Source organism: Mobula hypostoma, chromosome 9, assembly GCF_963921235.1.
Source record: "Mobula hypostoma chromosome 9, sMobHyp1.1, whole genome shotgun sequence".
Taxonomy (NCBI): domain Eukaryota; kingdom Metazoa; phylum Chordata; class Chondrichthyes; order Myliobatiformes; family Myliobatidae; genus Mobula; species Mobula hypostoma.
The window spans coordinates 21,145,723-21,158,739 of NC_086105.1; the positions used below are offsets into that span (position 1 = coordinate 21,145,723).

A 13,017-nucleotide genomic window follows, 5' to 3' on the forward strand; every position below is an offset into this window, starting at 1 on the left:
AACTGCAAGGGGGTCACAAATCCAACAGGTCACATTTATTTTTCAACATAGTCCCCTCCTACATGTACACACTTAGTTCAGCAGTCGTGGAGCATATGGATCCCTTCTTTATAGAAGTGGTCCACAGCAGGGGTGATTGATAGGTTCCTGGCCTAAGGTAGAAGGAGATGAGTTATTAACTTCAGACTTTCTGCATTATCACTCAAAGAGTTGAAATGCACGTGCATGTAACGAGAGCTTCTTAGACCTCCAGGTGGTCCACAACAGGGGTGATTAATAAGTTTGTAGCCTTGGGTAGAAGGAGGTGAGTTATACAGCTCTTGTTACGTGCACGTGCAGTTCAACTCTTTGAGTGAAATTGCGGAATGTTTGAAGTTAACAACTCATCTCCTTCTACCTTAGGCCACAAACTTATCAATCACCCCTGCTGTGGACCACTTTTGGAGGTCCAAGACTATGATTTCTACAAAGAAGGGATCCGTATGCTCCACGACTGCTGGACTAAGTGTGTAAACGTAGGAAAAATAAATGTGGTAGGTTTTCTAAAATTTACTCCTTCTACCTTAGGCCACGAACTTATCAATCACCCCTCGTACATGCAGCTGGTTGACTACATGCTTTAAGTATACAACACCATGAAGTGCAACTAGTCACTAAAGATTTATTTTCTGCATTCTCATTTAGACTTCTTCCCTACAAGTCTTGGCTCTATCAGTGATGAGCATGGTGAAAGGTTTCACCAGGACATTGCAGTCATGGAGAAATGCCATCAGGGCAACTGGAATCCGTCAATGTTGGCTGATTATTGTTGGACACTTAAGTGAGAAGCCGCAGACACTGAGTACAAATGAAAATAATCAACAAAACATTTTTAGCTCTGTTGAACAATTGCAAAGCATCAGCACTGTTATGCAATTAAATGCACTATATTCAATAAAATTTAATTTCCTGTTTCTCCAAATTCCAACGTGATTTAAGGAGTCTGAAATTATATTTGTGTTCAGCTTCAAGTGGTCTATCATAACCACACAAAAAAAATTCTAAGGAAGCAACACCTTCGAAAAAATTTGCTGTCCTGAGTAATTATATAGGATGGACTGAAAAACCACTTTATCAAAATCTCAAAAGAAGCAATCTATTTTTAACGACATGCAAAGAGTTTTGCGGGTGTCACGTAAACACGACAGGCAATTTCAAAACTACAGCAATTATAAGTCATCAACAAATTTGGGTCTATTGAACATATTATTTCCTGTGTGGCTGTCATATGGAGAGATTTATTTCAGCAAAATGGAACTAACATTATGCCCTGATTACAATTAAGAAGCAACTATCATTCTTTGGTCTCATCCGACACAAATTAATATAATCACCAGTGTCCATGAAGCACTAGGTTCAATATTGTCAGATGCTATTGTGGACTAAAAGAAGGTGGTTAAATTGATAAGCTGTAAAAGAATGCTTACTGTGGACTTCACACATAAACAGCAAATTCCTTTGCTTTAGCTCAGAACCTTTTCCCAGTTTGGCAATCTACATCAAACAGTGCAACAGTTTGTCCTTGCTTCCAAGGGTTACTGAATGGACAAAAGACAAACTTATTTCAATCGTATAGGTGAGCTGGAAATACTGTAAAAAATCTCAGAAAATGCTCTATTTTTAAAAGTTATACATATTGAAGCAACATACCAAAAATAGCAGATGAAACTATCCCAAAACAGGTCAGCAAACTTTCTAAGCAGGCTACTCAAAAAAAGCTAAAATGATAGATCTTTTTTGGAGCTTCCTGTTGCAGCATGTGCAGGCTCTTTTGTCTTCATAATCACGGAGATCGTTCAGCATTCTGCCAAGTCGTACTGCTTTGCTGGAAGGCACGTTAAATAAACTGTTCCTACACGGAGTCAAAAGTGCAGAAACAGATGCCTTGCCAACTTGTGCATGAACCCCACAGCACAGTGACACTGGGTCAACAGAGAGCATATTTGTTCTTGGAGGCGTAGTACATTCAACAGCAATCGCATGACTTTACTTTGAAAATATGCTCAAATATTGAGCCAGATGATGCTGAAAGTCATCAGTTAGCTCTGTAGAGAAATGCAAGGTAACCGCAGTCCATATGCAAGCTCATTCAGCATATGCATGCCTATTTACTACAGCCCTGAAACCAGTAGGCTACAACACAGAAGCAGGTCCTTAGGCCCAGCTGGACCATGCCAACCAAGATGCTCCATCCCAAGTAGTTCCATTCACAAGCATTTGGGCCATAATCTTCTAAACCAGTGGTTCCCAACCATTGGTATGCCGTGGACCCCTACCTTTAACTAAGTAGTCTGTGGACCCCAGATAGGGAACTCCTGTTCTAAACCTTTCCAAACCATGTACCTGTACAACTCCCTTTTAGAAGTTGCTATTGGACCTGCCCCAAACGCTTCTTCTGGCAGTTAATTCTACACAGATACCACCCTTTGTGTAAAAACCCCTCAGGTTCCTCTTAAATCTTTCCCCTCTTACCTTCCACCTATGCCCTCTGGTTCTTGATAACCTATCTCTGGGTAAAAGACTGAGTGCATTCACCCTATCTATGCCCCAGATGATTTTAGACATCTCTGTAAGATCACCTCTCTGTGTCCTAGGCTCCAATGAATAACTTGCTGGCCTGTCCAACCTCCACCCAACAACTTAGTCTCTCATGTCCTGGCATCATCCTCCTACATGTTTTCTGCATGACTTCCAGTTTAGTAACATCTTTCCTATAGCAGGGCAACTAAAACTGAACACAAGTACAGCCTCACCAGCATTCTGTACAACTGCACCTTGACCGCGCAACCTTTATACTCAATGGCTTGAGTGGTAATGGCCAAGTGCCAAGTGCAATGCAATTCAACCCATTGACTTAATGAGATCAGAGGCTCTCTTGTTGTACACGATGTCCGTAAACAACGAACTTCATATCAGGGGAAGGTTAGGAAATCTGCCCTATGTTTACAGTTAAAGTGATGAAAATTAACAGGATTCTTAAGCGCAGAACTATTCCATGTTTATGGTGACCTAAATTGGGAATATATCCAAGGCATATTACAGGTATGTCAATGGCTGCAGAAGAGACATGAGGACAGGAAGACAGTTTGAAAGTGTCATTTTGTGTGTCGGGGGAAGGACTGTGGTAACTAAGACGAAGGGGTAACCGAAGATCACCTTGGGTGTATTGGAAATGATGGGATTAGAGAGGTCACTTGCAAGGTCAAGGGGTGGCTTTGGCATTAGCAGAGCCCAACAGACAATTGTGCGGTTGAAACTGCAGATGCAGTATTTTTTAGGAGTATAGATTTTCTGATCACCACTAATCCAGTAAAAGGTAAACACCGTGGCAATTACTTGTGATTCAATATCAGTAATGAAGTTCCATCGTAAGGGAGCCAAATCTTTAGAACTTTTCCACACCATAGATAATGTGTGCTGTAAACCTTGATGGATTTAATACCTTTGCCAATTACTTTTACGATGAAATCTATTCTGGTCTCTGCTGTTTCCCTTTGGTTCTAAAAGCAGGAATAAACACTTTGCTGATGGAGCTAGTTCTACTGCATCATTAAAGGCTAGTTTAAGCTGGAGAACTGGGTTGGCTTTTGCAGCTTCCATGGGAAAATAATGACATTAATGCATGCATGCATGTACACAATAAAAATTGGCACTGAAGACTCCAAAAACCTTCAAGTAACAAACATGCAATTTGAAAATAAGTTTGTTTAATTCATAAACAAATCTGTCAGGACCCAGGAAAAAATTATCAGCCCGAGTTCTGATTGGAAAAGCCATTATCAGATCAATGAAAAGTAAGATGCCATGTCTTGTCACCTTGCTATTGAAGAATTACAAGGATTACCCCTTAGTAATAATGATCAGTGAGGCACCAGGATAATCTGTATTTACTGACAAGTACCTTTGTTGGCTCAGTTCACAAGCATGTGAATTTACACAACCGAACACCAGCTTGCACACCCTCTAGTTTTCCCTGACCCTCCATGAAGAGTCAAAAAAGAGGAAAGGTAAAATCTGGGAACAAGAGTCTATGCTAGCCAGGCATTCTTGTGGTCCCAATGTGATCTCTATGTGTCCGATGTGGGATCATCAATATCCACAATGGTTAGTCTCCAGAGAGCTGTCGCTGTCTGAGCTCCCAGATCTTCTATTTTTATCCTTTTCCTTATCAGTCTATGATGTTATAATTTAATTGGCATGAGTTCACCTGACTGACCTGTATCAGATTCTCACTCGATGTATCTCAGAGCTATCCACAGTATTGTTTATGGCCTTGTCCTTCAACTTAAGTAACTTCTTTTGTTCTATTCTACTCTAACTGTTTCAAACCAGTCAAACAGGATCACCCAGACAATGGATCCAGAAGATGAGATTACTCCTGCAAACCTACCATCTTACACAATAAAAAGCTTCTTATCTGAGAATGGTCTCATAGGCAGCAGATCATTAGCAGAAACTCGTTGCGTCCACATACAATTGCTATGATTAACTTATCCTAAAGCAAGAAACGGTACATCAAACAGTTCACAAAATGGTGGTTGCAGGGACTGTCTCACAAAATGGCTGCCTCCAATCCTGTTCACTGATTGTAGTTCCTTCTGGCCAACAGGAGGATGGTTATAAGGCCACTTATAACCAAATTCGGGCTAACTGTCGATGTAATGAGATGTCGGTACAGCTGATCCATTGGCATCTTGCAAAAACCATCTGTTAGGATTGAAAGTACAAGATTTTTCTGCCGAGAAACTGTTCAATACAGATAAAGGTATTGGTCACTGGCTAAAACGTCTTTAATATCGCCAGATGGGATACATGTTAACGGCATAGGGAAAGAAGACTGGAAGTGTTGAAGGACAACACCCACACTATGTCCATAAATTAATCCAGTTCTAAACACCAGTCAATTTAAGCAAAGTTATGATAAGGGGGTGTGTAAGAGAACCCTTTCCTTGGGAAGTAATAAGGCATTCCTGAATATTTCATTAATATTCAATGATTGTTGACAGCATGGACTTTGGATGATTTTCATCAATTTACATCTGGAATTGCTCTTCTTCCTTTAATTCTGTCCAGAGCTTTATCAGCATGAAACATAATATCATGTTGCCTTATGAAACAATGGCTGCTGTTGCATGAACGAAGTCACCAGAGAGAAGTACTGGTAAAAATGAAGTAGTTTCTTTACTCGACAAAATGAGACTCAGCAGACACCATATTGAGACCCTTTTTTGGAGCAAGAGGGCTGCTTGACCCAACAGCACATGGCATTTTATATGCTAAAGATCAAAGGACAATTCTACATTTACAAGTGTCTACAATGCTTCCTTTGAATTATGTAGAACTTTTACACCCCCTTCTTCGCACCCACACTACAGACACATAAATGAAATCTAAATCAATATTTATGATCTTCCAGTTAACTGCGGTTCACAACTTTTAGGAACCCACTGTCCAGAGCTGCATTTAAAATTTAATCTAGAGCCCCTATTCAGATTTGAAGATTAGTGGCTGAAGTTAGCTGCTGAAGTTATTTGTTATATGTGCTAACCCCAAAAATGCCCTAACAGGTGCCCCGGAATACCAGTCAAATGAAATAGCTTCACCTTTATATTTCAAAGTATGTGTATTCTGTAACTTGTGTGCCATGTTGTTCCACGGCATTTGCATGCATGTGCTTGTCCAACAGAATGACAACATTGACCTTTAGAAATGGCCAGATGCATTTTCAGTTCATGGGAACCTTGCCCTCCTTTTTGACGTGAGCACTAAATGGGTGAAAATCCTGAGACTCCTGGACAGGTACATGGAGCTTAGAAAAATAGAGGACTATGGGTAACTCTGGGTAATTTCTAAAGTAAGTACATGTTCAGCACAGCATTGTGGGCCTGTATTGTGCTGTAGGTTTTCTATGTTTCTAAAACAATAAAGAAGAATACTAGAAATGTCGTAGTGATCTGGTTAAAAGAGCATGGAAACAGGCCAATGAACCCTCTGAGTCTATGCTGAGCGTCTTTTCAGCCCCTGGTCTAAGTAAATCCCAAAGACTTTAGGTTATGGGTCAGTGATACTGTAAGGGGTTTCTTCTTTTATGTTACTGCATTGTCCAATTAAAATGGCTTCTTTGCTATGTTATAATTGAAATGGCTTCTTTGTTATGTTAACTGCTGAGAAAGTCCTCCCACTAGCAGTTTGTTTGGATCATGTTACTGATAAGAGGGTGAACAAACCAATTGGGATAGATGTTACTCTATCTGTGTGTCTGTAAGTTAGTGTGATGCGCGGGTTTTTGGGCAGAGGGTGGGAGAGAGAGACAGAGGATGGACCAGGTGCTGTGAGTCCGCTAATGGGGCCGAGCAGGAGTCCTAGTTCCAGGGTGTTCGGCGAGGAGAGGGGACGGAGACGGACTCGTGTGGAGTGTCTGGTCGACCACCATTGTTGGTCCCAGGCCGCAGGTCGAAGTGGTCCAAGGGTGAAGAAGGAGGGTCCTGAGTTCCAACTGTTTGTGCACGAAGAGATTGAACTTTGATAAGTGCAGCCCTTTTATTTTCCTTTTATATTTTATTCTCAATAACTATTTAGTTACAGTAACATCTATAAACTGTAAATCATTTATTCGTATCCGCTGTATTGTCTTATTTAGGCGGGGTGTGGTACATCACACAGTATCCACACAAACTTTTACTCAATTTGGCAGGGCCAAGGTCTGTTTCCCTAGACGACAGCGAGCTGAGCGACCCTGAGGCTGGCCAGGGGGGCTACAATACCTGTGTTCTATAGACAAACACTACTTGCACCGCTCACGATGGGAAAAACAGCTCATGCAATGACTTAATGAAATTAACCAAAATACGATGTGTTATGCCCTTCGAGTCAGAGGACTGAAGATTCAAATTCCATTTGCCAAAATATTGGGTAATACTTTACTGCAATGCAAGACTCTTCCATGGTTAGAATACCCACTGTTTAAAATGAGATAGTATGTGGTGGATGAAGCCATTTCTTTCTGGAAGATTTGACAGATCTTTATCTTTCGAAGGAACCATTATCTTAGCTACTGTTAACCTACAGTCAACACGACTAGTAAATGAATACATAGGTGTTCGTTGGAACTTGCTGCATGCAAAGTACATGATATATAACCTTCACTATACACCATAGGCTGCTCTTTGGAAGTTTGTTTTCATATGTAAACTGATATCTGAAGGCTGAGAAAACACTGAATGAAAAGAACAATATTTAAATCATTATTCAAATCTTAAACAACAATCCTGTGAACAAAGGTATCACACTCCATCAGTTCTCAAGTAGACTAAAGGAAATCATTCATCTCTAGAAATGTACAGAATTTGCATGTAGGATTAAATTAATCAACTGACATTTGATTAACTTCAACTTTTCTTTCTTTTGTTTTTACAACTTTGACCCTGAGAACTGGACCTCAAATTTGAGTAACTTTGTTTACAACTTTCACCTGTCTACCCAGGACTACTATTCAGTTAATCACCTTCCCCATCACTGCACCATTCCCCCACTTTCTCCCCCATCTGGCCATCACCTCACCTCCTTTCACAAATACCTGGATTTCTTCTCCCTTGGTTCAGCTTCCCTATCCCCTCCTTCACTGGATTCCTTCTGCCCGTCATGGCTACGTTATTTGGTTCCACCAATCAGCTACGAGCCACTGTCTCTCCATTCTCTCCTTCCCTACCCACCTAGTTCCATCTGTCTAACTGTGTTTTTTTATTATGCTTCCACCTCAACATCATCCCTCCAGCTGGCTCTGTTCGTCCATCATTTCCCCCTGCCCACACCCTTCATTTGATTATTAGCCTTCTCCTACCAGCGTCTGCCTCATTCCTCTCACTTCTACGAACAGCCTACTGTTGGATACAACTGTTTAAAAAATAATTGTCTGCTTGTATCTTAATTAGCCTTTATATGTGTAACAGTTTAATATGCCCCCAGTGCAGGGGTTCCTAACCTTGTTTAATGGCATTGGTGAGGAACCCTGCTCTGATGACCATACAGAGTATAATTCTGGAAGCATTGTTCCTCATTAAGTGAACGTGTTTTCTCATTGGCTATTTTATACTGCAGTATTGAATAAGTATTTCAAATTAGTCTATTATTATCTATAGATTGAATTGAATTTTTCTTATCTTTTGGTATAAAAGCAGTTGTTTTGTGCAACGTGCCATCTTTAGTTTCTCTCTTCTTTAAGTAGCAGACGTCTCTCCCTGTTTGTTTAACTTCCCTATATTCTATCAACTCTTAAGAAAATGATCGTGAAGCAGCAAGTGTTGTGCCTCCTTCCTGAATACTAAAGGAACCTTGGACTTAAACACCAAAATCCATCACACATTCTCAGTCCTGATGTAGGTTCTCAACCCAAAACATCAGCCACCCCATTTGCCTCCACAGTTTTTGCTCTTTTATATTTAGAGGTACAGCACAGTAACAGGGCCTTCCGGCCCAATGAGCCTGCACTGCCCAATTACAACAAAAGTTCAAAGTTCAAGTTCAAGGTGTACATTTATTATCAAAGTATGTATATATTATACAACCTTGAGATTCATCTCCTAACAAGCAGCCACGAAACAAGGAAATTGCAAGCAAATAGCATTCTGAACTGAAGCCCATAAAGAGAGTCACTGACCCTGAGTAACGCGTACATCTTTGGAATGTGGAAGGAAACTGGAGCAACTGGAGGAAAGATCATGGTCATGGGGAGAATGTACAAACTCTTTACAGACAATGGCAGAATCGAACCCAGGCTGCTGGCACTGTAATAGCATTGCACTAGTCGCTACTCCACCGAGTTCTTTCAACAGTTTATAATTGCCTCAGTTTGAATATGCTGTTTTGGGCTACTTGGACTTTAAAAAGGATAACATACTTAGTACTTCATTCTTCTGCTACCAAATTAAACAATGGCCTTAGATTTAAACAAGATAAGAATGGAGCAGGCAGAAAGTACATGTAATTCAGAATCTTGATATCTGTCATGAATATCAGACAAAAAAAAAACCTGAGAAACAGCCAGTGGTGGGGCCTAAAGGGGCTCCAGGAAAATGATACATCTGGGCACAGGCATGGAGGCAGGGGAGCGTAAAACAAACTGCACAAAGTGAAGAGTGGAAAATAATATAGAGGGAGAGGAAAAGGGAGAATGGGAGGGAAAAGAGAACAGTCCTTCAGGACAGAGATAATGAGAAGCATTCTCACTCAGTGATTATGGATACATGGAATGATCGCTATAAGAAGGTGTGAGATTCAATCAGTTAGTATGTTCACTGGACTGGAAGCTTAAATATTAAGGGAATCAAGGTATATGGGGTCAGTGTAGAAAAGTGGTGATCAGTTATGATCTTACTGAACAGCACAGGATAAGTGGTCCAGCCTGGTTTTTATTTCTTAATTATGTTCTTAAAAGAGAGGTGTGGTAAGAGGCTGAATTAAAAAGCACTCATGGAGAGGGGAAGAGTCGAGAAGAGAGAATATGGTGGAAAAAAGAGACAAAGGATAAACCATTCAGTCGATCTGTTGTAGTGACTCTTCACTCATAGAAAAGTTGGGAATTATAAGGATTCACTGCTGCTTTTATGGCACTCTTTCAAACATAAAGAGTCTGAACAAATTGCAAATGAACAATGTGGCTCACTTATAGTTCAAGTCTATCCTGAATATAATTTGTGTTGCAAGGCTCCAATATGATCTTTGCTCTTATCAGTCCCATAAAATGTATAAAAGAATTGGCTCTTTCCCAAAGCAGTAAGAAACAAAAAGTTCCGATCATAGTCATAGTCATACTTTATTATACTTGGGAATCAAATTAAAGAGGCTAGGCGTGAGGAGGTTAATTCACAACAGGGGGATGGGAACCAGTGCAGAGAGACAGAGGGGTGTAAAGTGAGGGTAGAAGCAAAAAGCACTAAGGAGAAAAGTAAAAGTGGCAGGCCGACAAATCCAGGGCAAGCATTAAAAAGGGCCACTTTTCAGCATAATTGTATAAGGGCTAACAGAGTTGTAAAAGAACGCCTGAAGGCTTTGTGTGTCAATGCAAGGAGCATTCGTAATAAGGTGGATGAATTGAAAGTGCAGATTGTTATTAATGATTATGATATAGTTGGGATCACAGAGACATGGCTCCAGGGTGACCAGGGATGGGAGCTCAACGTTCAGGGATATTCAATATTCAGGAGAGATAGACATGAAGGAAGGGGAGGTGGGGTGGCGTTGCTGGTTAAAGGAGAGATTAACGCAATAGAAAGGAAGGACATAAGCCGGGAAGATGTGGAATCGATATGGGTAGAGCTGCGTAACACTAAGGGCAGAAGACGCTGGTGGGAGTTGTGTACAGGCCACCTAACAGTAGTAGTGAGGTCGGAGATGGTATTAAACAGGAAATTAGAAATGTGTGCAATAAAGGAACAGCAGTTATAATGGGTGACTTCAATCTACAAGTAGATTGGGTGAACCAAATTGGTAAGGGTGCTGAGGAAGAGGATTTCTTGGAATGTATGCGGGATGGTTTTTTGAACCAACATGTCGAGGAACCAACTAGAGAGCAGGCTATTCTGCACTGGGTTTTGAGCAATGAGGAAGGGTTAATTAGCGATCTTGTCGTGAGAGGCTCCTTGGGTAAGAGTGACCATAATATGGTGGAATTCTTCATTAAGATGGAGAGTGACATAGTTAATTCAGAAACAAAGGTTCTGAACTTAAAGAGGGGTAACTTTGAAGGTATGAGACGTGAATTAGTTAAGATAGACTGGCAAATGACACTTAAAGGATTGACGGTGGATATGCAATGGCAAGCATTTAAAGGTTGCATGGATGAACTACAACAATTGTTCATCCCAGTTTGGCAAAAGAATAAATCAAGGAAGGTAGTGCACCCGTGGCTGACAAGAGAAATTAGGGATAGTATCAATTCCAAAGAAGAAGCATACAAATTAGCCAGAGAAAGTGGCTCACCTGAGGACTGGGAGAAATTCAGAGTTCAGCAGAGGAGGACAAAGGGCTTAATTAGGAAGGGGACAAAAGATTATGAGAGAAAACTGGCAGGGAACATAAAAACGGACTGTAAAAGCTTTTATAGATATGTAAAAAGGAAAAAGACTGGTAAAGATAAATGTAGGTCCCCTGCAGACAGAAACAGGTGAATTGATTATGGGGAGCAAGGACATGGCAGACCAATTGAATAATTACTTTGGTTCTGTCTTCACTAAGGAGGACATGAATAATCTTCCAGAAATAGTAGGGGACAGAGGGTCCAGTGGGATGGAGGAACTAAGCGAAATACATGTTAGTAGGGAAGTGGTGCTAGGTAAATTGAAGGGATTGAAGGCAGATAAATCCCCAGGGCCAGATAGTCTGCATCCTAGAGTGCTTAAGGAAGTAGACCAAGAAATAGTGGATGCATTAGTGATAATTTTTCAAAACTCGTTAGATTCTGGACTAGTTCCTGAGGATTGGAGGGTGGCTAATGTAACTCCACTTTTTAAAAAAGGAGGCAGAGAGAAACCGGGGAATTATAGACCGGTTAGCCTAACGTCGGTGGTGGGGTCAGTTATCAAGGATGTGATAACAGCACATTTGGAAAGCGGTGAAATGATCGGACAAAGTCAGCATGGATTTGTGAAAGGAAAATCATGTCTGACGAATCTCACAGAATTTTTTGAGGTTGTAACTAGTAGAGTGGATAGGGGAGAACCAGTGGATGTGGTATATTTGGATTTTCAAAAGGCTTTTGACAAGGTCCCACACAGGAGATTAGTGTGCAAACTTAAAGCACATGGTATTGGGGTAAGGTATTGGTGTGGGTGGAGAATTGGTTAGCAGACAGGAAGCAAAGAGTGGGAATAAATGGGACCTTTTCAGAATGGCAGGCGGTGACTAGTGGGGTACCGCAAGGCTCAGTGCTGGGACCCCAGTTGTTTACAATATATATTAATGACTTGGATGAGGGAATTAAATGCAGCATCTCCAAGTTTGCAGATGACACGAAGCTGGGTGGCAGTGTTAGCTGTGAGGAGGATGCTAAGAGGATGCAGGACTTCAATTTTTGCACTACCTTACTTTCCCTTTTCTATTTATGATTTATAATTTAAATTTTTTATATTTACTATTGATTTGTACTCCAGGGAGCACGAAGTGCAGAATCAAATATCGTTGTGATGATTGTACGCTCTAGTATCAATTGTTTGGTGACAATAAAGTAAAGTAGACTGAGCACACAACCATAGGAAACACCATTCTTGAGGTCAGGGCAGATGAAATATTATGACTAATTCTAACTGATTGAAGTCTATCAGTTACAATGTTCAGAAATTAGTTATAGAGGCTCCGTCATCCCCAAGAATAACAGTCAAAAGTTTGGTGATGAGCTTATTAGGTATAATGTTGTTGAAGGCTAAACTGTAATTGGTAAAGGGTTAGGTGTCATATTGTTGATAATATTTATTGCTCAATTGTTCCAACGTGGGAACTAGCCTCCATAGTATCCAGGCCACCTTCAACGAGCGGTGCCTCAAAAAGGCAGGACTCCATCACACAGGACATGCTCTCTGCTCATTGCTACCATCAGGAAGGAGGTACAGAAGCCTGAAGGCACATACTTCAGGATTCAGGATCCCCTTTGCCATCAGATTTCTGCACGGACATTGAACCCATGAACACTACCTCACTACTTATTTAATTTACTGTTAAAATTTTACGGCATGTGCTGATGATATTAAACCCTATTCTGATATTTTATTCTGACATCCTACATGTTGTCTTGTTCAGGAAAGTTTTGCCAACCATCTGACAACACTGGAACTTTTCCTCAGTGACTCATATCGTTGAAAATTTATTTGTGTTACCGTAACCAGTGGTAGCTCGTCTGTGTACATCATTACATACCACCTTTGATTCAACATCTCTCTTCCACAGCCACAATGTCACCAATTCATTGTTCAGGCATTGCTTCTGTAT

The 13,017-nt window shown here is 40.8% G+C and overlaps 1 protein-coding gene across 2 annotated transcripts in view; it reads right to left on the minus strand.

Annotated features, from left to right (window-relative positions):
- met (MET proto-oncogene, receptor tyrosine kinase) overlaps window positions 1–13,017 on the minus strand; it is a 159,407-nt gene that overhangs the window by 130,186 nt on the left and 16,204 nt on the right. The window contains exon 1 of one of the 2 annotated variants that reach the window (XM_063057852.1): window positions 1,690–1,856. The exons of the other annotated variant lie outside the window; for it this stretch is intronic. The gene's annotated coding sequence lies outside the window, so the exon portion shown is untranslated. Of the gene's footprint in view, window positions 1–1,689; window positions 1,857–13,017 lie in introns of those variants that run through there. 2 annotated transcript variants of the gene reach the window in all.